We start from the raw sequence: 26019 nt of genomic DNA, 5'->3' as shown, positions 1-26019 counted from the left end.
TGATTCTGCAGCATTAGTCTGATGGTGCAATTTGTTCACTCTACCATCCCTGATGATTTAGGCCTATTTGGAATGTGCAATTTTTTTGCACTCCCAAGAACTGCAAACCCATTTGGAAGACTTGCCCAGTAAAATGTGTTCCTTTGTCTGGCTCTGCCCAAGTGTGGAGTCTCCAGTGAGAGAAGACTAGTTCCACTAAGATTGTTGTTGTAGCTAAAGCAGCATTGACTTAAGGGGAATTCATCCACCTATTTAGAGAGTGGATCAACAATAAGGCTACATTTTAGTCACAGATGTTTTTAGTAAAAGTCACGGACAGGTCATGGGCAGTAAAAAAAATTCACAGACTGTGACCTGTCCATGGCTTGTATTATATATCCCAGACTAAATCTTGTGGGGTGGCAGTCCGTAGGTCACCGCAGGTGCTCGGGTGGGAACAGCTGGGAACCTCGGTGGTTCTGGGTGGGGCGATTAGTGGAGCTGGTAGGCTCCCTACCCAGCTCATTGTGATGCTCCCTGGAAGCGGTGACATGACCCTCCCTCCACACACTGCCCCTACCCCAAGTGCCATCTGCACAGCTCCCATTGACAGCTGCAGTCACTTACCATTGGACAATATAGATCACATGACCAGAGCTGAGCGTAGAATGAGGCACAGCCACAAAGTGTTTCTAGATGGAGCAGGCCAAGTAGAAGGTTCTAAGGGTTATTAAAGGTCATTAGCAAAAAGCCAAGGGGTTCCACTATAGCACAACAACAAAAAGCTCATTAGGGAAGGTCATAGCTCTTAAGTAAACAACTGGAGTGAGCATGTGGGAAACGTAGGCAACATCCAAGGATGAGTTAATACATGACAGTGAGCATATGTTATCTAAGGTTAAGAATAGATCGTATAAAAGCACTGAAGGCTAGGGCAGTATAAAGGGAAGAAGACAGGCAGAAGACAAGCAGGTGCTGGCCAGAAGAGCTGCTGGAAAGAAGTTAAAAGCTGCCGAGAGACCTGACCACAGACAGAGGAGCAGAGCTGACTGGCCAGAGCTGACTAGGGAGAAGCAGAAGCTGCAAGCAGCAGACAGCAACAAGCAAATAATACGGCAAAGCCAAAGGGCAGAGTAAGCCTACTAGTTTTTAATTATAGTATTTCATAAATGTCAAGAACTGTTGTCTGTGATTTGTTATGGCCTGGCCTTCTGTAGCAAAGTGCACCGCTTAGAATCATTTAAACTGTGCGCTCTTGTGGTCTAGCTGGTCTTTAATTTACAATAAGAGAATTTTAGATTACACTGTAGTAGGGATTATTAGATACATTAATAAAAAGATATTTTGCTTTGAAAAGAATACTGCCTGTGTCAGAAGGTTACATACATGTTCTCCAAGTATTTTCCTTTATTACCCTGGACTGGAGGCCCATATCTTGGGAAAGACAAACCAAGAGGGTGTTTGGCAGGTTATTTAGGGGTACCCAAAGCCTATTTTTCAGGGTTACAGCATCATTATAGATGTGTATCCTGACATCCACTGAAAAGAACAGGGCCAGCTGTGTTCCACAATGCTTCTCTTCTGGGTCAATTTCTTGTGTATGCTCTCTTGAGACGATCTGTCAGAGAACAATGCCAATGACAACACTGGACTGGGCTGATTTTCTTTGGTTATAATTAACTTTAAAATAATTGGAGCTGTGTGAATGTACAATGTCTCTGTTCTTTTGCAGTAAAAGGGAAATACATTACTAATATGGCTAGAATTTTCAGCAGAACCTATGAGAGTTGGGTGCCCAAATCCATTTGAAATTCAAAAGGAGTTGGGTGTCTGAAAAAAAAATAGGTTGGCTTGAAAATCCCAGGATGATCTATCTATCTATCTTCTGCTGTCTCTCTTCTATCTGTCTGGCTTCTATTTATCTATATTGTATCATCTATATATGTGTCTATTTATATTTCTTTATAATTAACTTTAAAAGAATTGAAGGTGTGTGAATGTAGACATTCTCTGTTCTTTTGTAGCAATAGGGCAATAAATTACTAATATGGCTAGACTTTTCTGCAGAACCATGAGAGTTGGGTGCCCAAATCTGATTGAAATTCAAAAGCAGTTGGGTGTCTGAAAAAAAAATTGGCTACCTTCTACATCCCAGGATCTCTCTCTCTTTCTGTCTCCCTCTCTCTTTTCTATCTCTCTATCTTCAATTTGTCTATTTTCTATTGTAGACAATACTTTTAGTTTATTGTTCATTTATTGCGTTATGTTATAATTAACTAACATATTATGTCATCTATTATCACTGTATGCTAAATAGAGTTAAATTGTAGGATTGTAGAAGGATAAGATTGATGAGCAGTTAGAAGGGATAATTATGTGTTAGGTATCAAAGTAAGTAGGGTTGAAACACAAGGCCTGTAGGCTCATGACTACAAGATTTTAGCTTAGCTATTTTAGGCCTTGGAGCTAAGAAATGCTGACATAAGTAAGTGACTGAAGAATAACCAGATGCCCTAAGATTATGGGGAGAGAGGAACCAAGTGGTAATATTGCGAAACATTATCTGGAAGATTAATTTTATCTGTTTCCGACATGTCTTAACTACAGGATACAGGTTGTGTGTCAATGCTAATGAGAATAAAGAGAATGTACACAACCTATAGAAATCAGGGTCCCTTTAGTTTCTAGGGGTCATCAGACCAATAAGGAAAAGGAGGGTTAACACATTTATGGACATGCACAGAATGTAGGTATAGACAGACTCACATTAGAAAAAGAGGGTGCCAACAGCGGGAAAATTCAGCTCCCTGTGGGAAATTCCAGCATGAATCATCCCTCTACTGATGATCAATCCATGAGAGACCCACCAGACCACAACACTATTGTTAAGACTGTGAGTATAACTATATTTGTAACTTCTGCATAAGTCTGTATAGGATTTCTATATGCTTTGGTAATCATAGCTTTAATTATAATTTTAACAAAACTTGTAAAAGAGACTGGACCTTGTACTTGTGAATGTCTGTGTTGTCACTACCCTTGGTATTCATGTGTTCCTAGAGACTCTAAATCTGAAGCTAGTAGCAGAGGTGACTTTCATTCTGTTAAGCTTGAAAATGTAGCCACTAGAGTCATTACCACATTACAAAAATAACTTTAAATAAAATAAAAGACCTATCTATCTACCTACCTACCTACCTATCTACCTACCTACCTATCCCCACACACTCTGAAATACCTACCTACCTACCTATCTACCTACCTACCTATCCCCACACACTCTGAAATACATCTGGTACTGACCAAGGTTCATGGTAGCAGTCAGAGCTAGATGGACCTACAGTCTGATCCAGTACTTCAGCACTTCCTATGTCACTATATTAAATGTTCATTTTCTCTTGTATACTTTAAGGCAACGAAGAATAAATTAGATGTTGGCCTGAGCTTTTGGAAGTCCTGAAAGAGGTGGAGTTTTCCTTTTTCACTGATGGAGGAATTTGAAATCACAGGGCATCTCACAGAGAAACAGGAAAGCAAAAATGGAAATATTTCATAAACACAAGGTATACCATTCCTCTTACATTTTGCAGTTTTGCTACCTATTGCTATTTGGAAATGCTGAAATGCTTCATCACATTTCATATTAAAGGTACATTCACAAACAGCTCATAAAGAGTTCATAAAGGATCAATAGATTTTTAAATAAATGGCTATTCAATTATTATAGGATCCAGCAGCTCAACAGATTATTTTAGTTATAGGATATAAGCAATCATAATATATTTTACTGATGTGCTTATCACTGTCTATAATGCACACTGCTTCTGTCTTCAATGAGCTTATAACATCTATTAACCATTTACTAAAAAATTATAATATGAAGGGTGACCAAACAATTTCATCTCCAGCTTTTTTTGTGCATTTTTTTCTGAAGTTCATGTGTTCCATTTATTCAATGACAATGCCACATTGAATTATAGAATATCAAGATTGGAAGGGACCTTAGGAGGTCATCTAGTCCAACCTCCTATTCAAAGCAGGACCAATCCCCAGACAAATTTTTACCCCAGTTCCATAAATGGCCCCCTCAAGTATTGAGCTCACAATGCTGGGTTTAGCAGGCCAATGTGCAAACCACTGAGCTATCCCTCCCCCCATGCTTCTTTGTAGCTATTGTGGCAGAGCTCTGACCTTACCCCTGTGGATCCTGCACTTCTAGGCGGTTTATGGTAGGCTCAGTGGCTCACTGTGACCCTCCACGTAGCCCTTCTCTCTCTAGGGCCAGGGTTACAGTCTACTGAGCCCTTTTCGTCATAGGCCAGCAAGGAGGTTGGTGAGAGAACTCCCACAGTCTCTGTTGTCCCTGGGGGCTTATTTCAGAACAGTTTAGAGCTCCTGTCCTGACAGGGGCCTGACTTCCCCTCCCAGGAGATGTTCCTGTAGTGGTGGGTTGGGGGGAACCTGGGCCCGCCCTCTACTCCGGCCCAGGGACCCTAATGGTAGCAGCTGTTGGCAGCCAACCTTTCACTGCCAGAGTTGCTACATTTCCCTGGGCCACTTCCCCACAGCTCTCCTGCTTCTCCCTTCTTCACCCTTACCTTAGGGCTCCTTTACCGATGGTTTGAGGGTGTCTTCATTAACCAGCCCTTCAGCCGCACTTCCTCTCCTCTGGCTCCCTGGCTGTCTTCTGCCTGACTGGAGTGAGCCCTTTTTATAGTATCAGCAGGGCCTTAATTAGAGTAAGGTGGTCACATTAGCTTAATGGCCTCACCTGACTCTATGCAGGTTAATTAGAGTCAGGTGTTCTCATTAGCCTGGAGCAGCCCCTGCTCTGGTCAGTCAGGGAACAGAAAACTGTTAATCCAGTGGCCAGTATATCTGCCTTCTGCTATTCTGCTGTACCCAACTGGCCTGGGTCTATCACACTATATACACCCGGTATAACACAAATTCAGATATAACACGGTAAAGCAGTGCTCCAGGGGGGCAGGGCTGCGCACTCTGGCGGATGAAAGCAAGTTCGATATAATGAGGTTTCACCTATAATGCAGTAGGATTTTTTGGCTCCCAAGGACAGCATCATATCAAGGTAGAGGTGTAATACAGACTCGGGGCCAATCTTGCTATATTTGGTGGCCCCTAAAATACATCTTAAACTCCGAACAGTAGGGTTCATCGTGACCAATACTTATTTCCCATTTACCCTCTGTGATGGGGTGTATCAACCCTGCACCAGCAACACAGGAGTTAAAAAAACTTTTTTGGGCCCAAGAGGCTCCACCTCCTCATCCTTGATGGCTTCCAAAGAAGGGAGCATATAAAAGGAAGCAGCTTAGCTCACTCTGGGTTGGCTGAGGCTGGCTCAAGTGCTGGGAAGTGTTCTCAGCTGTTTTCATTGTAGTTGTAACTGTGTTGATCCTAGGATATTAGATTTTGAATGATTTCTTGCAACATGTGTTAACTCCTTATGCTTAACAATCTGTTCCACCTTGTATTTAGCTGTGACACTCTGAGTACTGTTCCCAGATCTGGAAGGGCATTGTGGAACTTGAAAACTTGTCTCTCTCCTCAGCTGAAGTTGGTCCAATGAAAGATACCTCCTCACCCACTTTATCTCTCTTTCGCCTCACAGAGTTTCCCTCCCTGTTGTTCCAGTGTAGCAGAGATGTGTGAGATCTTTCCAAACAGGCTTTGGGTTCCACCTGGAATACGCTTTAATGGATTGTCTGGATCTCTGTACATTGTCCATCCCTGACAGATTTTTGAGAGATGATACATCCTCTTTACATTTTTTTCCCCAGGGTGAAGGTAAAATCAGAATTTCCCATGAACTCTCAGAAGGGGAAAAATTAGGAACAAGTAACAGAAGAGTGCGGGTGAAGAAATGCCTGGATAGCCTTGGGATTCCCTGTAATCTGGTAGGAGTCTATAAATGTCTTATTGAATTATAGAGGAACATACAGAACATTGACAATGGTAACGATTACTTATGCAGAGCTGGTGAAAATGTGTTCATCAAAAGGTTGTAAGGGTTTTTTGTTTGTTTTCTGGGTTTTTTCAAAGCTTTTAGAATAAAACAAACTGAATCCAATGGGACATAAGTGAATGGCTAAAATTAAGTGCATGGTTAAGTGCTTTGCTGATTTGGGATGGACTTAAATCCATGTTTAAATATAAATGATGGAAAGAACAGGTACTGAAAAATGAAAAAAAGTTTTTGTTTTCATTTATGTTGAATTTTTTCACAATGTTTTTAAAACTTCAAACCTGATTTTTTCTGTTTCCTAAAACCACATATATAGTGGTATTGAGGTCTCTCTCTCTCTCTCTCTCTCTCTCTCCCTGTATATGTGTATATATATATATACACATCAGTTTTGATTCTTAAACAATGATTTTTTCCAGGTTTTGGAGAAACTCCTAAAATATCAATTAAAAATTCCTTTTAAACAAAAAGGTCATTTTATCATCAAAATCCCCCCAAAAAACAAAAGAAAACAACAACCCTGTTGAAATATTTTCCAGCAGTCCTGATAATTAACAGTATTCATGCTACATGGATTACATAATTCATACAAATGTCATATATTATAGCAGCTATTGGAGTTATTCTTGTAGATGAAGAGGTAAAATCAGGCCTCATTACTGAACTCAGGAAAGCTTGTGAGTAAAGTTACTCATGGAAGTTGTCTCATTTAAACCAGTGTAAATAAAGACACTTACATGGGTGAATGCTTATAGAATTGGGTCCTACAAGATATTCTTTTGAATTACATGATGCGGGATATCCTAGGTGGGAATGGTAGATGTTTGCAAATACCATGAAAGTAATTTAGACGAGCAATAATGGTTCCTCAGTAATCCCAGTTTATACATTGTCATCTCTTTTCCTTTCCTCAGGATGATGTGCCCAATATCGCCATCCTGGGAGCTGGTGGAGGTCTGCGTGCCATGATCGCCCTTCATGGAACCCTGCAGGAGCTACAAAAACATGGTCTCTTGGACACCATCATGTACTTGTGTGGGGTCTCAGGTTCAACTTGGTAGGTGCATGTCAAGAGTGAATGAAATTGTGTCCTTCTATAGAACTGACAGCCAGGGAAAACTATTGCTATTGTTATTATTAACAAAAGACATGCTGAGTACTTCCTAACCAATAGGAAAACACTGTCTGTCCAGTTCCTGAGGAGGTGAGAATACACATGTTACCAGCACAATCTAGGGCACCCCACCCCATCTTTATCCTACCAAGGCTCAAGGCACAACCCAGTTAATTTAGTCACCCCACCCTTTCCCGGCATGGGCTCGGGGCATACGGCACTCTCCCTTACCAGTCCTGGGCCCAGGACATAACCTTCTGGGGGTTCATGGGCTCTTTTACGAGTAAAAGAACCTTACACAGTAATATCCTTAACCTCTATTTATTAACAGTTACCAAAACAGAATACACGTGCAACACATACAATTCTCACTACTCCTAATAAGGCAGATAAACTTTACTCAATGGCCAATCAAGATTAGATCTTCCAGGGCTCCAGCTTCTGCACGGTATTTTTGCCAGGTGCTGAGGTCTGGCAGCTCTGATCTTGAGCTGTGTCCTGGAGTGAGGATTCAAAGAACTTCCCTTTGGATCCGAATTTATACAGTTAAAACTGGATTCTACTTAGCAATACCTTAATCAATCATTTTAAACTAAACAGTATTTTTCACCAATCCTAGCCCATTATGAAACAATTCTTTAACCAATCATACTCCAACACCTTAGCTGATTTAAATCTTGCAGAAATTACGTCTGCAATGGACAGAAACAATAAAATAATTACACAGGGACCATACAAACAATAGAGAAGTAGGAGCCATAAAGGCAAAACAATAGAACTATAGATTTAACCATCACAACTGTTGATAAGTGTTTTCTTTGCAAACAGAATACTATCAAACAAAGCTGTCTATAAACATCCTAAGATCTGTTTCTTTACCTGGTGATGGTGAGTACGATTAGGACAGGAGTGCCTTCTTAACAGCCTGATATTATATTGTTTTGACGCAAATTAGATGGGACGTGACTCCCTGCTTCTTAGCTCCTGGTGGCTGCTGTCCTCTTATGGCTGTTGCTTCTTACTGCAGAAAGGCCTTGGCCTACATACATTGCAATGTAAGTCCAGGCTAAAACTCAATACCTCTTCCATCTACCCACAAATCATGCAAATCCAGAGTTTAGATTCAGGGTCCCAGGACTCCATGAGGGTAGAGGGTCTTAGCCCTGAGTCAGAACAGGACCCAGGGTTAAAGATCTATTGCTTTGCAGTGTAGACACAGTCCCATTGGACTCATGCTCTGGGAGTCAACCAAAGATGTCCCAAGGGATGACTTCCTTTTTCCTATTGACAGTCAAATTTTCCCATACTGCACCACAAACAAAGGGCAAATGCAGCCATATTTTGGGAGGACTCTAGAAAGTCTGGGATATGGGTGGCAGGATATGGTCCTGCATAATGCAGTGTAGACTCTGGATCCCCAGATTGGGACCCAGAGTTCAACAATTCCAAACCTGAGGTTACAAATGAGTGTAGATGCTCAAGTCCTAGGTTAGCAGACCCAGAGCCTGCTAACCTGAGTTCTGCTAATCCTGGGCTTACATTGCTGTGTGGACATGCCTTTTAGGTCTGACCCTCCTAAAATTTCTACATGAGCACAAATAATAGGGGCCAAGCCCTATACCTCTAATGTAATATTTATAGATCTTGCAGTGTCATTGTGAATTGCTTGATATTTGGTGTTTCCCTTAAAGGCCAAAATCCTTTAATCATGGGTTTTTTGTGAGTCTTACAGTTTATTTACCCTTAAAATGCTACAGCTGATGCAGTTACACAACTGTAATGCTTCAGTGTAGACACTAGCTTACACCAGTGGGAGGGGTTCTCTTTTTAGTGTAGGTAATCCAGATCCTTGAGAGGCAGTAGCTAAGCCAGCAGAAATATTCTTCCATTGACCTTGCATTACCTACATAGGGACATAAATCAGCTTAACTATGCCAAGCCAGAGTGTGGATTTTTCACACCCCTTGAGCAAAAATTATGCTGGCCAAACAGTCTAGTGTAAAACAGGCTTTAATTATATTATGAAACACAAGTGTCTAGCTCTGGTGGTTGTGGAGAAAAGCTTGGAAATGTGAACCCTACCAGCTCAAATGCCAGAAGGCAAGTAAAAAGAACCCATGATTTTAAAATAAATCTCATGATTTTTAAGCCAAACTCAGGATCTTCTGTGACCTGACTTGTGATTTTTGGCACATTTGTTGTTGGCATTAGTGGTGAAAGCAGGATAGCAGAATGGTGCCTACTACCTTCTGTTGTCCCTTTTTCTCCAGTCAAGAGACTGTTATTTCAGTTGTCGTTAAAGAGGGGCAGAGTGTGTACATGGAAATAGTGAGAAGTGGACATACCTGGGGTTCGGTAAACTGGAACAAGTGATAGGGTGTAACACAAGACGGGGCTATCCAGGTGGAAAAGAGACAACAATGGTTGCAAGATTGTAGGATAGGGTGGAGAGTTAGTTTCTCAGTGGAAAAAGAGACTGTGTCCTCCAGAACATCCAGCTAATCTAACAAGGCCACGTACTGATTGCCTTATTCACAGTGAGTAGCAATTGACACAGGAGCCTAAGGGAGTTAGGCACTCTGTTGTTGATGCAATTCAAAGGGAGACTGATACCAGTGGGCGACCTCCTAATTATCGTAGTTACTTATCTGCCCCACGTTAACATAGTGTCTGAGCACCATTGTATTTATTTTCAGAACATCCCTGTGAGGTAGGAAAGTGCCTGTATCCCCCTTTTCCTATGGGGAACTAGGGCTACAATCTATGGGAGAGCAGGGAGCAGAACCCACATTTCCCAAGTTCTAGGCAAGTTTCCTAATTACTGAACCATCATTCCCCTCCAAATCTTTCTGAAGAAAGAGTCCCACTGAAGTCAATGTTAGGGCGGCAGAGTCATGGTGGACTGGACAGATCTGTGGATGTTACAAATGTCCTGAATGTAACCAGAGCTGTTCAAATTCAGTGTCAGGGACCCTGTGTATTGCTAATAGAGATTCTCCATTTGCTCAGCCTGGTAAGGACCTGGGGGATTTGGATTTTATCTCTGCTGATGCTGTGGCTTTCCACAGCACCTATCCAGCCAACAATGTGATCCTTGCAGGTTACAAATACATTGCAATGATAGAACGATGAGTGAGAATATTCTAATAAATAACTATGCAGATATTGAAATGGCTGTGGAAAATAGCCCACATCCTGTTCCCCTTACCATCTGTGTTTTGCCTCTGTAATAGGTGTATGTCATATCTCTACAAAAGTGGGGACTGGACAGAGAAATTGCAGGCCTTGGAGGAAAGTATGTGTGCTAGACTTTCCAAATACACCTGGAGTGTCCCAAAGGCAACAAAAATGCTTCTCGAGGCAGCTAAAGATGAAAATTACTCCCTGACTGAGTTCTGGGCCTACACTGTGGTCTATGGAATGTTACATGATGTAGGTGAAAAACTTTCCTTTTTGTCAGGTTTCAGAGTAGCAGCCGTGTTAGTCTGTATCCGCAAAAAGAACAGGAGTACTTGTGGCACCTTAAAGACTAACAAATTTATTTTAGCATGAGCTTTCGTGAGCTGCAGCTCACGAAAGCTCATGCTAAAATAAATTTGTTAGTCTTTAAGGTGCCTCAAGTACTCCTGTTCTTTTTCCTTTTTGTAACTTTCTAAGGTCCTTGTATGGCCCCAGTCACCAAAGTATCATGGCGCTTCATGATCTTTTAGTGTGTTTAGCCTCACTACATGTCTGTGAAGTGGAGAAGTGTACAGAGGGGAAACTGGGGCACCGAGCACCCAAAGGCCAGATTTTAAAGGTATCACCTTGTGGGATGAGCACGCAGGCACCTAGCACCCATTGATTTCAATGGGATTTAGGTGCCTACATGCTTCTGAAAATCCCACAGGGTACCTAATTACCTTTAAAAAACTGGCACTGCTTGATTTGCTCAAGACCACATAAGGTCTATACTGCATTGTAAATATGGGTCTGTGGGACCCAGGATAGTGTACTTGGCATTTCCAAGCCTGGGCTGGAGTGTCCACTCTGCAGTGTAAACCTGGGCTTAAAAGTTACATCTACACTGCAAAGAATAACCTGTGATGCTGAGTCTCAGGGCCGGGATCAATTGACTTGGACTCATGGGGCTCAGGCTTCTGGGGTTAAAATAGTAACCTAGGCCGGGGCTGGAGCTTGGGCTAGAGCTGGGCTCTGAAACCTGGTGATGGGGGCGGGTCTTGGACCCTGGGCTCCAGCCCACAGGAGAATGTCTATACTGCTGTTTTTAGCCCCACCACCCAAGCCTCATCACCCAAGTCAATTGACCCCAGGCTCTAAGTCTTGATGCTGTGGGTTTCGCTTTGCAGTGCAGATGCACCTACAGCTGCTGGACCTAGGTGTCACAGCCATGCTAATGTGGTCAAATTGTACTACCCAACCTTCTGACTTGAGACTGCGGCTTGATTTGAGTCCACACAGCAAAACAAGAGGGCTTGGACCTGAGTCGCTGTGGGACACTGGCTCTGACCCACCCCTCAGTTAAAGACCTAAGACCTTGGGTCCTAAGTCCATGCTGAGCCAAGTCAGCCTGATTTGTGTGTGCACAGAAATGGGTCTTGGGCTTACACGTGAGTCAGACCCCGGGCTTAGTGTAGAGTGTAGACATACCCTCAGGGTGTCCTCAGGGGAAGTGAGGATTAAGTCTTAGGCTAATGGTTTGACCACTTAGTCATTGAGGAAGGTTTGGTCTCATAAAAAAATAAATGCTGAGTGGCTCCACTGAATTCTGCAGAGTTACTTGAGTTACTTCATGTATACCTCTGCTGGGTGTCTGAGGACCCACTCCACATCTGTCTAGCTATCATCCCAGCATGTGGAAATGTGTTGGCTCCCTGAGCTTAGGCTTGGACTGAGCTGTCAGGGCAGGGACTATAGGCAATGTTACAATCATAGTTTAAAATTAGGAGTGTGTTTGTTTGAACCTATACAATCTCGTCTTTACAGCTGGATAAGGGACATTTGTCTGAGCAGCAGAGTTCTTCTGAGAATGGAAATAACCCCTACCCCATCTATGCAGCAGTGGATGAGCGAAGTTTTTCCAAAGTAACTGAATACTCTCCAGGTAAATACAAACAACCAGATCTACAGGAAATGTCAGTGCAAAGAAGCCTGTCATTTACTTCATCTACATGCAACTCCTCGTGGCAGCAGAGATGTAAAGGTTGTCTTTAGAGCTGATTGAAAATGAAAAAAAAAATTGTGAAAAAAAATTCAAAAAAATTAACTTGTTTTTGTTCAGCAGGATTATTAATGGGCCCCTTTTTCAGACTGCATGACATTTTCTGCGATATTTGTTTCCTTTGTTTCCCCTAGAAATTTTATCAAAAACATATTTTAATTTGATTTTCTTTAGCAAAAACCTTGATTTTCAGTAAGAAAATAGAAAGTGAAACAAAACCTTAAAAAAATTCTTAAAATATCAGTAAAACTATGGCAGAAAATTTCAAAAACATGGAAAATCCAGGTAACATCTACTACTGCTGGGAATAAGTTTGGTTCATGCAAAAACTTTTTTTGAGAAAAATTCAAACTCACTATTGTTTTCTTTTTCCCTTTGTCCTAGTTTAGTATTTAGGTGGAGACACACTTTATTTATGATCTTATTTACTTATCTAGATTTAACAATATAAAATTATGCATCTTGAAGCATCTAGGAAGCTAACATCATTAATAACATAATAAGTTCTGGAGCATGAAAGAATCATTTCACAAGAAACTCACCAGCCATCACTCCATTCACTTTTGCCTATAACTTGAGCTGATCAAAAATGATCCAACAAAGTAAAAACTTTCCATGAGTATAGGTCAGTTTTGACGCCAAGAAAAACAATTTAGAAAAATACCAAAATGAAGCCTTTCAATTTTTAGTTTCAAGAAGACATTTTGCTTCAAAATTATTTTTACTTTAGATTTTATAAAAAATAAATTAACATGAAATAAAAAGTCAAAATCACAATGAAACTTTTTTGATTGACCAAACTAAAATTGTCTTGAACACTTCTTTTTGCAGGGAATTTTTCATTTTATTTTGTTTTCATTCCAATTCAGAACAAAACCAAATTTCACAAATGTGGCGTTTCCCTCCAAATGGGAAATAACAGCTTCTGCACAGCCCTAGATGTGCCAAGAATTTATCTCATAATTTGTACGTGGTTTAGAATCAGGTGGTAGCTCACACATTTTGGGGAGGTGCTAAGGGACTAAGATGCGGTGAGAACCAATTGGAGGAATTGTAGATGAATTAGGGGATCACATGGGCTTTCTGGAACACTGAGAGAACTCTGCATGATGGGGCATCTTGGAAGATAGCATGAAGTTGATAATGGGAGAAGGTAAGGTAGGCGATGAGGAGATAGGGAACTCAATAGTGGAGCAAAGAGGATGATCAAGTCAAGCTGGGAGAAATATTTTCAATAAATTGTTTTTTTCGCTAAAAATGCATTTTTAGACCCCTTTTTGTTAAATTCAAATATAATGAATAGTTTCAGTTGGGGAAACAAGTTGTAAGTGTAAAACATTTTGTTTTTACTGTTTGATTTCAAATGGTCTTTTAATTTCAAATGTGGTCAGTAAGAAAAGTGAAAACCAATTAATCAAGGAGGGAGGAAAGAAATGAGTCAACTAAAATGTTTTTGGGGACTTGAAATGAATAAAACAAAACAAAGTTTCATTTTCTGTCAACTCAAACTAATTTATTTATTTAATTTTTAATTTGGTGAAAAATTAGGGTTTATTTTTCAGTTCAAATCAAACTGAATATTTCTCCAGAGTTTTTGGTTCTGCCATTGAATTAAAAATTACATTATTTGGTCAGCTTTAGTCTGAGCTGAGATACAGGTGGTGTGGGATTGTAGTTGGAGCTGGAGGACCAACAGCTTCATACAGAATGTGAATAGGAGTCAAGAATAGATGTAAAGATGCAACAACATGGATGGAAAGAAATTTTATTAATGTACACATTATTTGAAGCACGCTCACATTCCCCTGAGTTATGGATACCTCATGCCACCCTTTCCGCTGATTCATCTGCCACCTCAAAGCTGTTGCTGGGCTTTGTTTCCAAATTCTTTATTTTTATTTTTCAGCAACCTGGTTGAGTTCACCCCCCATGAAGCCAGCTTCCTTGGCTATGGAGCAAGTGTACCCATGGAATACTTTGGAAGTGAATACAAGAATGGGGAGCTAAAGAAGCAGAAAGAAGAGAAAAATATGAGTTACCTACAAGGTGAATGATCATGCCCCTGTTTCTTAGCAGATGGAGACAACTGAGGCTGGTTAGATGCATAGATATCGGAAGTAAACCATGGAACTCTAAAATGGAGAAATATTTACATATATTAGAGTGCTTTTATGTAGATAGCTGAGTGGGGTAAAAACAATTTTCATAAGTCATACAAAATTTTGAGTTATCAAAAGAAATTCCTTTCCCGAATCAGAACAAAAAATCAAAATTACATTTTTTCACAAAACAAAAATAAAAAAAAACAGTTTTGGTTCAGGTGTGAAGAAAATACCTTGATCAACCCTGAGTAGAACCTATGTAAGTTAACAGAGTCAAATCCTTTTATACTCTTTTCCTTCTTGTTTTCAGGTTTGTGGGGAAGTGCCATTGGCAGCAAAACAGAAAATGAAAGAGTCATAAAAGGTATGCCAGTTTCTGTCCTCATAGCACACTGGGTCAGAGCTCAGGTCCTCAACTTTGTGCTGGATGGCTCTCTAGAGTGAAGTCTTTTTTATCAACTCCAGAACAAGCTTCCTGCACTGCTCTAAAATAACCCAGGTGTAAGGACTTTAACAGCACACAGCAAACTGCATCTCTGTGTGTGTGCTTCTGAAGGTGAGGGTGTTTCATGTTCTGCAGACTTTTTTTTATTTGGCTATTTATTCTATTTTAGGTTTGTGATGGGCCTGGTGCCCCAGCGCCCCCTTGTGGCAGGGGCGGGCTGGGGGCCTAGCGCTGCACCACTCGCTTGTCCTTTGGTCTGCCCCGGGTAGCCGGCGTATTACGGCCTAGCGGCCGGAGTCCATAAATACCCCCTATGGGGTGGGGTAGCGCGGCCTAGCGGCCGGAGTCCATAAACACCCCTTCGGGGTGGGGTAGCGCGGCCTAGCGGCCGGAGTCCACAAGCGCCCCCTTCGGGGCGGGGTAGCGCGGCCTAGCGGCCGTAGTCCACAAGCGCCCCCTTCGGGGCCGGGTAGCGCGGCCTAGCGGCCGGAGTCCATAAACACCCCTTCGGGGTGGGGTAGCGCGGCCTAACGGCCGGAGTCCACAAGCGCCCCCTTCGGGGTGGGGTAGCGCGGCCTAGCGGCCAGAGTCCACAAGCGCCCACTTCGGGGCGGGGTAGCGCGGCCTAGCGGCCAGAGTCCATAAACCCCCCCTTCGGGGCGGGGTAGCGTGGCCTAGCGGCCGGAGTCCATAAACCCCCCTTCGGGGTGGGGTAGCACGGCCTAGCAGCCTGAGTCCATAAACACCCCCTGCGGGGTGGGGTAGCACGAGGTGGGGTAGGGGGACTCGGGCCCTCCCTCTCCACCGAGCCCCGACCCAGGGCCCTGTTTGTGGCAAGTTCTCCTTGCCGCCCGCTCGGCGGGGATCCGCCCGCAACACGCCGAGCGGTACTGCAGCTTTAAGGCTGTCAGTCACTAAAATGCCCCTGGGTCACTTCCTACCCTGTCTAGCCGGACGCTTGCGTTGTGGGAGCGGCTCCCCCGTAGGTCTGTCACTGCCGGCGTCCCTCCCCGGGGGCTCCGGGTCGGCCCCGGCTCGGCTGGCGCCCCGGTCTGAGCTCCTGGGCTCTCCCTCTGCAGGAGCTGACAGTCTGTGTCCTTCTCCCCCGGTGGCCAGCCCAGACTGAGCAGACCTGCAGGCTTTTGTACTGGTCTGCCAGTTGGAGCATGCCCAGCAGAACTTCCTGGGCGTGGCCTCCTCTGCTAGTAAAGAAGGGTTAACCCCTGCTGTACCAGTGCGGGGCTGTCCTGCCCCGTCACAAGGTTCTATCAAAGGTTTTTAGACTGGCTGTTTTTAATTTTTATTAGAGGAAATCAGAAAACCACAATTTTCTGTGGGAAAAAATGCCCAACTTTTCTAGTTGGAAAATAGTAAAATATGTGTGAAAAATTGGGATTTACTCCACTTTTCTCCTATCTTTTTATATTTCTCCACCTGCTACTTTCCGCAGTGAGTTAAAGAAAAGAGGACAAGAAGTACAAAAGGAAGAGAGAGATTGTAAAATGCAGTGAAAATTCAAACACCAAAAATAGAAAAAATGAAAAATTTTTGGTTTCTAAAAAATGGAATAATGTGTCATTTTACATTGTTTTTTCTTTGTTTGTTTCCTTTTATAGTTTCCTAATGGAATTTTTTTTTTAAAAAAAGGTCAAAACTGATATTTAAATGGATGTTTTCAACTCTGATGAAGCCACATTTCAGACAGGACAAAATGTTGGTCAAAACACTTATATCAGCTCTAGTTTTATATATTTAAAAAGCCCGTAATAAGTCAATATGTCAAATGGGAAGTAATAGGTCTAGATGATGGTCTGAGTCATATGGGCAGACAGAAAAGGATACATAAGCCACTCCCACTCCAAGTGTCACTTTGTCCCCCTTTAGTTCAATCACAAATAGAAGTGACATCAACTTCTGTAAGTGTCCCTGGCACTTCTAGAGGTGACACAGCAGGACACTAAGCAGGTGTTCAACATGGAATAATGATAAGCTAGAGATTTAGTGACAAGATTGGTGGCGAGTAGACAGAAACAGATGTGGTATAATTTCATCAATATATTTTTTCTCCTAAATCATTGCGATCTAAACTTTGTGTTCTAAATGACTGAATTATTGTCAATGTATTGTGAAATAACTGACTTGTCTAACTGAGTTTTTTTTTCAGATATATTCTTTGGCTTTTTTAAGGGAGAAAAAGAATCATATTCACCATCTAAAGAAGGTAGGTCATTATAGTCCATGGTCACTCCAATTACTTACCAAATGTGCCTACTGCTGATGTCTATAAAGGGTCATTCCCTTCCCCTCCCCTGGGGGAAAAAATACTGGTTATTCACTGAAATACCAGAAATCAAAAATATTTCATTAACAATTTTCTAAAAAAAATATTTTTTTTATCAAAACAAAAACAAATTGACGGGAAAAAATCAGTTTTCTTACTCTAGTCACTCATGAAAAACAATGAAAAAATTCAACCTGCCGAAATTTTATTTGGTTTACTTTTGGTTTTGATTGAAAAACCATTTCAGGTAAAAAAAATTAGATTTCTTCTAATTTCTACAAATTTTGTTCCTTATGAAACTTTAAAATATTGACTTGACCATGATCTTTGTAACCCGAATGTTGCTTCCTAGTTGGTTATGTGATTGTCCATGGGTATATGAAATGACTGATAATCCTAATGACATTTTCAGGTTGTCCGGAAGAATAGTCAAGGGATTTCCAGTACCCACCACTGAACCTGAAGCTGGTATGTATATATATATATAAGGCTGCCTGTTTTGTCATTAGCCAATAGTTGGGGCCTTCAGGGCCATGTTGTTAGGGGAGGAATAGATGATACAAGTCAGGTACATCTTTATTTACAAAAAAAATGTACAGTAAATCATGTCTCCCTGAACAGAGTAGGACCAATAAAACCAGCAGTTTCCTTGCTCAGAAATCCTCATATCTGCAACTCAAAGAGCTCTGTGCCCAAGGAGCTCAATCTCTGTGCTTCCTTTTCACAGTCACTCTCAGAACTCCATCTCTTGGCTTTCTCCTCTGTGATACCCAGCCTTCAATGAGTATTGCAGCCTCTGAATCTGCAACCATATTTTGTAAATATAGAAATGTTTATTTATGGAATTCATTATAGTGCTAATCAACAAACTAGACCATGTCATACATGTTTCCGCGTGTGTGTGTGTGTGTGTGTGTGTGTGTGTGTGTGTGTGTGTGTGTGAGAGAGAGAGAGAGAGAGAGAATAGCTTTTTGATTAAATGGAATTATTTTAAATATATAAAATTTCTGTTTTCATTGAAATTTGGGGGATTTTCATAATAATGTCGCTAACAACCCAAACTCCTCACACCCTTATTTTGCAGCTAAAAATAGTTTTGACAGAAAACTTTCCAAAAGTGAGCTGATGTGGCCATATTGCCAGACAACGGGGAAGATGACATTAGGGGTAGAATATGGACGGACCAGAGGGGGATTAATGAATGTTTATGTGAGGCAATAGGGGAAGAGGCTGCAGTAGTTAAGAAGGGAAATAATAAAATCTGGACACTGAAAATAGCTATGTGGATACACAGGAAGGGATAATTTTTTGATAAGATGAAAAGGGAAAAAAACTGTGGAAGGAGAGAGAAGAATCTATCTTGAGGTATTTCAGCTAACAACTTTGTCTTTGGGCTATTGGAGAATATCTTCATTGTTATATGTGTGTTGTTTCTTAGGCCTTGTCTACACTACTACAGTTGTTACAATGGCACAGCTATGGTGCTGCAGTTGTGTCACCATAGTGCTGTCTTGTCAATACTTCCTGCAGTGATGGAAGGGTTTTTTCCATCATTGTAGTTAGTCTACCCCCCTTGAGAGGACGTAGCTAGGCTAATTCTTCCATCAAACTACATGTATCTATACTGGAGCTTAGGCTGGCTTTACTACGTCTCTCAGGGGTGTGAATTTTTCACCCTTTTGAATGAAGTAGCTAAATTGACCTAAGTTTTCAGTTTAAACCAGCTCTTGGATATTTGTGTTATTGTCTGTGGCTGCGTGAAATGACTGGAAATCCTTATGACATTTTCAGGTGATATGGATGGCTCATTGCACAGTGAGCCAGCAGGAGCTTCACCAGGAGGCTTTTCACCAGGTAGGTATATATAATCTTGGATCTTTTGCTCTGACCCTATATCTGTAACTGCTTTTATGTTCATAGCATTCAAATAGAGAAGTTGGATAAAAACATTAAATACTCTTGCTAGAAGGTTGCAGTGTAATATTACTTTATTTTAAAAAAAACAGTACATTAATACTCAGGAAATAAAAAAAGAGAGAGAAAAAGCAGTCTTCCCCCTAAGACAGAGAGGCAAAACTCTCCCCACCTTGACCTAGGCTGGCTTTATTCAGAATGACTGCTTAAAAACCTAGATCACATGCCTCCCTTATAGCCCCATAGCCTACAAGTCTGATCAGGAAACCCTTACAAGTAAAGTGATTGCTAACACATTTTCAGACTAGCACCACTGCATTGACAGCTGTGGAATTGCTTCTGATCTACTCCTGCTTGAGAAGATAATCATATCAGATTGTAAATGACATAGTCTCATGAGTAATTCTCATGTTCTCTCTTTTCTGAGTGTGTGCTCAGGACTAAAGCCTCCACGGAAGCTCCTGTTTCTTAAATAATATGACAACTCTTTGATGGTCACCACCAAAGTATCTGAGAAGCTTTCAAAAATTCAGGATGGGGAACTGAGGTTCAATGAGAAATAAAGTGGGGAAATTCAAAGGAATCTCAGCAAGTTAAAATTGATATTCTGTAGGATATGAGTGTTTAATACCTTACAAATCCCAGCTTAAGTGACTTCTCAAATATCACCTAGAAATTTTTTGGCAAAGCCAGGAGTAGAACTGCCTTGAATTGATTCCCAATCCATTGCCTGAAACTGATACTTGAATACAGTGTCTGATTCTGGTCTCCATATTTGAAAATGGGACATTGAGACATAGAAGATAAATGCAGAGATGTGTCACAGAAATGATGCCAAGTCTTATACAGTGAGAAATTTAAGGAGCTCAGTCTGTTTAATATATGAAAAAGAAGTCCAAGAGGTGATTAGATTATGGTGTTTAAATACTTTCACAGAGACAAAATACAGGCATACTCTCGAATATAGCAGGGAAAGGCATAAAAAGAAGCAATGTCAGGAAGTTAAAGGTGGACAAATCAAAGTGAGAAATAAGGCACATATTAATGATGAGGGTGATTAACCATTGGAACAAACTCCCAAGGGAAGTGGTGGAATCTCCATCTCTTTGACTTCAAAGCCTGATTGGATGCCTTTCTGGAAGACATACTTTACTTAAACACAAGTTGACAGGCTTGGTGAAAGTAACTGGATGAAATTGTGTGGCCCATGCTATACAATAGATCAGACTAGATGACCTAATGGTCCCTTCTGGCTTTAAACCTACATACCAATCTGTCCAATGAATACTGCAGCTTATAGGATTTTGGCATTCTGTAGTCATATGCTATTCTCTGCAACAGTGGCATACATTGGGAAGAGGAAGTCATTGCAGTTACTATAGATTTACCCATCAGTAAACGAGGGAAGAATCTAGCTTACTGCATTTTGCCAAGATCTCTGGAGGTCATGTATTCTAGTCTTTCAGAGCAAACAATAATTCTCACCCTCATCGTCTCTAGGTGACACATTCTAAATCTGTATGAACACAGTTCCTGATGGGTCCTTGGACCAAATATTCACAGCCCACTCCCAGAGCTTTAAAGTCCAATGTTTTGTAGAGATTCCCTGTCCCGTGTGGCAGCTACCACTGAGTAATTGTGAGTTCCTGGAAATAAAAAGAGACTCCTTCTCTGCAGGGAGGTGGAATTTTCATTGTACTCCCAAAATATTTAGCAACAGCTTTCATTGCACACATATCATGTGCAATCACAAAGCACATGGCAGGAGTGCTGTAAGCAAGGTGCAAGAAGTAATATTTCCACTCTACTTAGCACTGATAAGGCCTCAGCTGGAGCACTGTGTCCAGTTCTGGGCAGCAAACTACAGGAAAGATATGGACAAATGGAGAAAGTCCAGAGGAGAGCAACACACATAATTAAAGATCTAGAAAACAGGACCTATGAGGAAAGATTGAAAAAGTTCACTTTATTTAGTCTGGAAAAGAGAAGACTCAGGAGGTCATGACAACAGTTTTCAATTCGTAAAAGTTTGTTATCAAGAGGTAGGTGATAAATTGTTCTCCTTAACCACTGAGGACAGGACAAGAAGCATTGTGATTAAATTGCAGCAAGGGAGATTTAGGCTAGATATTAGGAAAAACTTCCTGTGAGGGTAGTGAAGCACAAGCATAAATTCCCTAGGGAGGTTGTGGAATCTCTGACACAGGAAGTTTTTAAGAACACATTAGACAAACACCTGTCAGGGATGGTGTAGATAATACTTTGTCCTGCCTCAGTGCACAGAACTGGACTGGATGAGCTATTGAGGCTCCTTCCTGTCCTACATTTCTACGATTCTATGTAAGTAGCCATGGCTAAATTAGTCGTAGTTTAGCTTCCTAGTAGAGCCAGAGTAGTAGAGGAGACAAACAAAACAAACGTGGAGACTCTTGAAACTGAAATGAAACCTCCCTCCACAAGGGCCAAAGTTCAGTGTTGGTTTTTTTTCAAGATCCATCTACATCACAAAGCTTTGCCATGGAAGTAGGTAATGTTCCCTGAAACTGATGAGTATGATTTTCACAAGTTATTTCCAAAGAGCTCTCAGTGAGCACAAAGTGGATCTAGAGAATAAGAGACAAACATTCCTTTGTCCCTTCAACTTGCCTCTGTCAGGGTGAGACTTTAGTGAATACCATTCACAGTGGCTGGGTTTTTCAAAAGATACTAAGAGAATTAGGTACCCACTTCCCATTGGGATTAAATGATATTTGAGCACCTAACTCCCTTAGGTTCTTTAAAAATCAAAAACTGGTGACTATAGTTTCATTATCTTTATCTGGATTCTTGCCTAGGTGATTGCATTATTGTCAATGAGAGTGTGCAGTGACCTATAACCCAAATCTATTTTTCAGATACTAAGAACAAGTCAACTACTGAAAACATTAAAGGCGGAGTAGGTAAGTCATTTTAATCCCTGTGGATTGAGTTTGAATCTCCTCTGTAGACTGGCTGCATGAGGAGATATTTGCATCTTTGTGAATAGAGACTCAGGCTCAATGAACTGTTCAGTTAAACAAAACCCTTGGCTCTTGTTCACCCATCCTCATGAATAATAATTCTCATGTTGTCATTTTTTGACAAATGTCTGCTCAGCACAGAGCTGTTGTGGACTAGCCCTGTTTATGTGTAGGGATTTCTGTCGTACCCTTTATGAAAGTTTATGAGCCCATTCACCAATATCAATGAATGTGTTTTCAAAAGGCATGAAGAGGAGGTCAGAGAATAAGCCTGTTAACTTTCAGTGGGACTTTGCTCCTATGTCACATAGCACCAGATTTCAAAGATATTTAGGTGCCTAGTGTGATTTTCAAAAGCACTTAGGCATCTAAAAGTCATTTTGTGTTGACCAAAATATTTAGATTGACTCAAAATTATTATTATAAGCAGGCTGTGTTTGGATTTTGACCATTTTGGGTGTTTAACAATTTAAGGTTGTGTTTCCTCAGCTCAAACCAATTCTAATGGGAGTTGAGGGAACTCAGCACTAGAAGGGGGTGAAATTTTTCAGCTCAATTTTCTTTCCTGAAAAATGCACATTTGGGTCAGCGATAATATTTCATGAATTTGCATCAAATTTCCAGAACTGTTTATTTTATAACAAAAATAAATCAGAAAAAACCCAAATATTTCATACTGAAATTTTCAAAGTGAAATGTTTTGATTTTTCAGTTTAAAACAATTTTTAAAAATGGTTCAATTTCACTTAAAATAACTTCTAGAACTCTCTCTCTCTCTCTCACTCTCTCTCTCTCTCTCTTTCTTTTTCATTCTGAGTAAAGCCAAACATTTAATTCTACCTAAAATGAATTTTTTTTGGTTTACTTTCTCTTTTCACTGTTTTTTTTTTAATTTTCATTTGGGATTTTTAAATTATAATTGTTTGCTCGATAGTGGAACCAAAAAAATCAGTTATTTGCACAGTTCAAATCAGCAGCTAAAGGAACTGAGCCACATATTTTACATAATGAAATATAGGAAATGATTTATATTGCCATCAGGTGTTCTGTGCAGGGGAGAACTTGACAGCTGACACATTTCCTTTATGGAAGAGGGATAAGCTCAGTGGTTTGAGTGTTGGCCCGCTAAACTCAAGGTTGTGAGTTCAATTCCTTGAGAAGGCCCCTTAAGGATCTGCAGCTGAAATCAGTACTTGGTCCTGTTAGTGAGGGCAGGGGGCTGGACTCCATGACCTCTAAAGGTCCCTTCCGGTTCTAGGAGATAGGTATATCTAAAAATATGTATTAATCCAGACAAAGCATTATGGGGGTCATTATGTGGCACAATGGGGGAATCCAGGATTCTGAGAATACCACAACTTCTGTTCTGTCTCAGTAACAAATGCCCTTTATTTCCTTGCAATCAGCTTTGCTTTTTAATTTTTGCTCTATATACAAGCCACGCTGGTATTTTCCCACAGCTCCTTGTCTGCACTAGCAAATAAGAGATAAGAAAATCTCTGCTGATTTTCAGATGTTCCTGAATATATTTATATATTTAGATCTGATATTTGAATTCTGGTTTGTGCTCTCTCACAGGCTCAGTGGTGGATTTCGCTAGAATGTGGCAAAAAACCACTCATGGTCTCTTGACCTGGAAATGGGGAACGAATAATAACTTTCTTTACAAATGTTGTAAGTAAAATATGGGTTACTTGACTCTGTGGTGTGGATGTCCCGTTTTGACAGTAAATACATCCCACAGAAACATGAGAAAGGGTTGTCTTCCAATACAGTATTTTTAAGGTTGGAAGAATTAAATTTTTATTTTTAAATTTTGATAGACGGTGTCAATGCTTACTGTAAGCATTTTGGATTTTTTTATTTAAATTTTCAGTTGCATGAAAATATAGATTTTAAGCATTTTTAATTTCTTATCAATTTAAATCCTAGCAGCTGATGAAAATTAAGAGGATAATCAAATGAATATTTAATGACAGTAGACACAGAGATTCAAACATTTAAATCTTTAAAAACCATTAAAACACAAATTGTCAACATCATATGTCAAAAATATACAAAACTTAATATCCTTAAATCAACTAATCATACCGGTTTTAATATTCATTCACTAGTCTATTTTATAACTACTCTAATTTAAATTCTCAAGAAGCATTTTTCTTATTTTGCTGATCAGTAAATTTTGATTATCAGTGGAAACAGTTTTTTTATTGGTTTATGTAGAGCTGGGGTCGGCAACCTCTGGCATGTGGCATGTGGCTCACCCTGGCAGGGCCGGGACAGTTTGTTTACCTGCCGCGATGGCAGGTTCGGCCGATACGTGGCTCCCACTGGCCGCAAGTTTGCCCACTCCAGGCCAATGGGGGCAGTGGGAAGCGGCATGGGCCGAGGGATGTGCTGGCCATGGCTTCCCACCGTCCCCATTGGCCTGGAGCAGCGAACCGCGGCCAGTGGGAGTCGTGTCCCCACCCAGGGGAACCCCCACCCACTATCCCCACCTCTCCTCAGTCTTGGGCTACTGCCAGTCACCATCTAGCCCCGCTCACTGGGGCAGACTGCAGTGTAAAAGCCACTCATCACAGGCAAGAGGAGTTTGGACTGGCTACCTCTGTCTACCCTGGGCTGCACCCTTGCACCCTAGTACCTTTCTGGCCTTTGACAAGGCCACAGCCTGGGGCTTTTCCAGGTGGGAGCTCCCAGCTCCCTTGCCCTGTTCCCCAGCCCTGCTCCACTCAGGTATCCTGTTCAGCCTCCCAGCAGCCAGGCTCTTCTCCCCCTAGAGACTGTCTGCTCCTGGCCCACTGCTCTCTTATAAGGGCCAGTTGGGCCCTGATTGGGGATCGGCCATAGCTGAGTCTGCTTCTCCATTCATCCTTCCCCAGCCACAGCCCTCTCCTGGGATGTTTTAAGCCCTTTAAGGCCAGAGCGGGTGATCACCCCGCTACAGCCTGTAAATGGCAGGAAGGAGAAAGTGGTAGGTGTACTGTATAATGGCCAAGTGGATGGAAGGATCAAGTATAAGAGAACTATATTGTATAATGGGCATTAGGGGCAGCAGAGGGTGAGAGGTGAGGAAAGGGGAGCCATACTGTACAATGGGCACTAAGGGAAGCAGAAGGTGAGGGGTGGCTCTGCTTTATAAGGGCACAAGATACAGACACTTTTACCAAAAGCACAGCTGCAGTGAATATTATTTATTAATCCTGCCACTGACAAAGGGCAGATTCTAATCTCTTAGTATCATAATTTTTTTTGATACATTCCTTTAGCTGCTTTTGACTCTGCTGAGCTGGTAAAGGATAAAGTCATCTCCTTGGTAGATGCTGGAATAGCCATAAACTGTGCTTTCCCTCTGGTTCTCCGCCCGGAAAGGAAAGTGAGACTGATCCTCTCCTTTGACTATGGTTCTTTTGAAACCATTTAAGGTAACTCCTATCATTGTTACATTTTTATAGTCATTCCAAGTTATTAATGAGGGCCCATTGTGCCAGGTGATATTTTGAACACAGAAAAAATTACATTGTCCCTGACCCCAAGTGATAAGAATCCAACAAAGAAATTTACAATCTTTAAAAAACAATCAAGCAATATTTTCTTTACTTTATTTCTGGAAAACAGTTCAGGACAGGAAGGGAGCAAAAAATGCCATCCTCTTCTATCCTGCTGTGGGAATGTTTAGTGGAAAGAATCCTTACCATCCAAGTAGCAAGTTGGTCAGCTGACTTGAGTCAATACTAATACTTTTGTGAGGTGTCCCAGGGCCCAATGAATCTCTGCAGGAGATTTTCAAATGCACAATGGACAGTTTGGTGCCTTAATCAATGGAAGTTGGACAAACAAATTCCCATGTGTGCCTTAGAAAAAGTACCCCATAGTGATCTCAAGGAAGGAAATCTGTTTTTTCACCTTAACTTAAAGATTAACCTTTGGTAGCCTTGAGCTTTCATGTGGTCGAGTACTGGGGATGAATGTTGACCT

At 41.2% G+C, this 26019-nt stretch overlaps 1 pseudogene; it reads left to right on the top strand.

Annotated features, from left to right (window-relative positions):
• Positions 1–671: 671 nt before the first annotated feature.
• Positions 672–25465, top strand: LOC123347785 (annotated as a pseudogene).
• The last annotated feature ends 554 nt before the right edge of the window (positions 25466–26019 follow it).

This window comes from Mauremys mutica, chromosome 13 (genome assembly GCF_020497125.1).
Source record: "Mauremys mutica isolate MM-2020 ecotype Southern chromosome 13, ASM2049712v1, whole genome shotgun sequence".
NCBI lineage: Eukaryota > Metazoa > Chordata > Testudines > Geoemydidae > Mauremys > Mauremys mutica.
This window is presented reverse-complemented; position numbering and strand designations above follow the sequence as displayed.